The sequence below is a fragment of the Zingiber officinale genome, chromosome 1A, assembly GCF_018446385.1.
Source record: "Zingiber officinale cultivar Zhangliang chromosome 1A, Zo_v1.1, whole genome shotgun sequence".
Taxonomy (NCBI): domain Eukaryota; kingdom Viridiplantae; phylum Streptophyta; class Magnoliopsida; order Zingiberales; family Zingiberaceae; genus Zingiber; species Zingiber officinale.
In genome coordinates, this window is record NC_055987.1 from 37,116,778 (window position 1) to 37,120,045 (window position 3,268).

At 41.8% G+C, this 3,268-nt stretch overlaps 1 long non-coding RNA gene across 1 annotated transcript; it reads right to left on the reverse strand.

Annotated features, from left to right (window-relative positions):
• Positions 1 to 1,584: 1,584 nt before the first annotated feature.
• LOC122002316 lies at positions 1,585 to 2,501 on the reverse strand. Its single transcript, XR_006117631.1, has 3 exons — positions 2,118 to 2,501; positions 1,853 to 1,957; positions 1,585 to 1,625 (listed from the first exon to the last, which is right to left on the reverse strand). It is a non-coding gene; the product is annotated as an uncharacterized LOC122002316 (long non-coding RNA).
• Positions 2,502 to 3,268: the final 767 nt, after the last annotated feature.

The window sequence follows — 3,268 nt, forward strand, 5'->3', positions numbered from 1 at the left end:
GTGTGGTAGTCTAGCCAATTGTTCAGTTGGTTAGAGATAAATTGTCACGCCCCGGGGGGTCCCTGTCCGAAGAAATTTCGACAGCACCTCCCCTGTACGGCGGACAATATGAAACATTACTACATACAAAATATACATCAGCCACACTCGGCTGGAATATATGCACAAATAGAAACAACATAACACGCAGTTGAATATACTCAATCAACTCGTTGGACAAAATGAAATAACACATAACCATCATCTATAACCATCAGCCTAAATGGCTGGAACAAAATAGAAACACACACAGCGGAAGATAGAACGATAAATACTCAGCCTACACGGCTGGATGTAAACACAGCGAAAATCACAAAAGGAAAACGAATGTGTGACCGACAAAGACACTAACTAAATTACCTGCAACCAACAGACTAGACTCCATAAACCATATCGACGCATACAATACCAAGTTCACAAAACCAAAACATAAATAGTGTTGGAAACTAAAACCAGAAAAAGAACTATCCTCGAGTGTGACGTGGGACTGGCAGCCGGCATCTCTCCAAGCATCCATGACTCATCTATCTGTTACCTGGCGAAAGAAAACCATTTTACAGGGTGGTGAGTATTGGAACTCAGCGGGTAAGGAAAAAGATAGTGCATGAACATAACATACAGATAGAAAGTGCCAAACGTATACAGTCTCATAAAAGAAATAGCAGATACTATAATAGAACCAAAATAAACGCTCATACCTGAAACCATATCCTAGGCTAGGTATAGTAAGTCAGAACCGATACTAATCTGCTATCATACTGCTCATAACTACAGAGGTAATAAACAAGGTATATACAAATTTCCAATGAATAAACCAATATCTAAACATCTACAATGAGAATATATCTCAAAACAAGTAAGCATATCAGCATACGTGAACAACAGCAGTAAGTAATAACAGCATATATAGACAGCAGCAGCCAAAACAAATATAATAACAACAGCGTATGCACGGATGGTCACTCCCGCCCACCTCTCTGCACCATGACCCCTGTATGGTCGAGAGGCCGGGTCAGTGACAGACTGTACACCACTCCAGCTACCACTCACACGAGTGGCCGAGGGGACAGTTGCATAGTAGCTAACTAGCTACATCTGCGACGGGGTCCCTGCTGCTCGTACTCCAGCTACCACTCACACGAATGGCCGAGTGCGGCACGACAGGACAAGCCGCATCAACTCCAGCTACCACTCTCTCGAGTGGCCGAGGATGCGGCATGCATGTAATGACATGATGCGAACAATGCAACCGTCATCATATATATATATAAGCAGAAACAGGTATGCTACATGAAGCCAGCATGCTCAATATCGTACATAAATAAGCAACAGTCAAAACATACACACATGGTATCTAGTATCTGCTACTGATCATTGACAACAACAAGAGACTGTATGGATATAAAAACGAGTAACTCAAAGGTTTTGATTGGAAGTATCAAGCATAGGAAAAATTACGAGTGGAGTCAAGATAAAGCAATTCTTATCCAAAATAGTTCATGCACTAAGCTCGAAGAACTAGAGAATCAAAGTAAGAAGTACCCGCCTTTATACGTAGATTGTATCAACCGTCTTCAATCAACGTCCTGCAAATCACGTGATGTACAATTTAGCTAATTTCATAAACGACACTAGCTAAACCGAAACTTAACTTAATTAGGGAAAAAACCTCAATTCAACTATGAACCTCGATTCACCTAAGTCAATAGCACATTCCACTCATTTTGTAACCATAATGATTCATTATTACTTTTTCCTAATCCATTTCCCTGCATAATCAAAGAACCTACACAGCAGCAAAACCATAACCCACCTAACAAATTCTGTCCGAAATCTGTAAACACAGAAAAACCAGCAACACAAAACTGCATCACAATCCTCCGAACAAGAGCCCAATCATCAATTCACCAGAACTGCCCTGTAACCCGAGACCATCACTAGTCAAGAACCCAAAGTCAAATTTCAATCACCTCCTTCAATTCTACACTGGAATCCAGAACCATTACAAAGCAAGAACAACATCCAATCCAAACCCCAACAGAAATGCCAACAAAAGTATGTTAAAGGATCATACTTACGAAGGGAATCTACTTGCTGGTTTGGTTAGGGCACGACTTGGAGAGAATCGGCGGCCGCGACTTCGGCTGAGGGTGAGATCGCAAGCTGTGGTGACCGCGAGAGGGAGATCGGCTGGTGCCGTGATGCTGGTGCAAGGAAAAGCGGCGGCTATAGCTCGAGGAAGAAGAAGTCCCGGCTGTGCACAGGAACTCACAAGGGTAATCAGGAGAAGTCGGCGGCGGGGAAAGGATTAGAGCAGGCAGCTGTGGCTCGAGAGGGAAAATCGTCGGTTGTGGTGTAGCGAGGTGAGGGGATCGCGTGAGGAGGAGAGGGAGTTCGGCGATCAAGGTTAGGGCACGAGAGAGATTTTAAAGGAAAGGAAAATTAAAACATTTAAGGAAATTAAACATTTCCTCGTTTAAATCGGATAACTTAAACAGACTTTTCCTTGGCCCAATAATTAATCCCCTTAACCTACCTCATACGAGCTCCAATTAATTCTCAAAAAATTTCTATAAATTTCTAAAAATTCCAATAAGATTATTCGTCCCTTAGCCTTATTATTTAATTATTATTTGGGTACCGTATTTTACATTCTCCCCTACTAATAAAAATTTGGTCCCCAAATTTACTACTCAACCCAAGGATCCTCATCCGAAGGTAACCACCAAGCCACATACTCATATATCACTTTATCCAAGTATAATGAGCAAGTCTCCCCTTTTCTGGTTAGTCGAGTCAATGGCAGGGCTACACTAGAGTGACCCTCAACAAATCTCCAACTGTATAGCATGACTCTTGGATTATGAACTCACCCTGCTTTCGCTATCCCTCACTACTACTTAACCAACTGTGAGCATATCAACTACCTCTAAAATCCATAACACGCACTATCGGCAAATCCTCCAATGTTCGTCCTGTGCACTCAGACAATCCATCTGTCTGAGATGAATGCTCTACTAAAACAGAACTCTGTATCCAATGCCTGTATAACCCCTGCTAGAATCACGGTGATAGCAGCAGCCATAAGAAATGATAATGCGTGCCAGAATTTCAATGGAAACAAAAAGGACGATAATGCGTGCCAGAATTTCAATGGAAACAAAAAGGACAGAATAAGTATCCCTAGCTTGTGAATATGTATTCAAATATTTATGATTGAACTAATAAC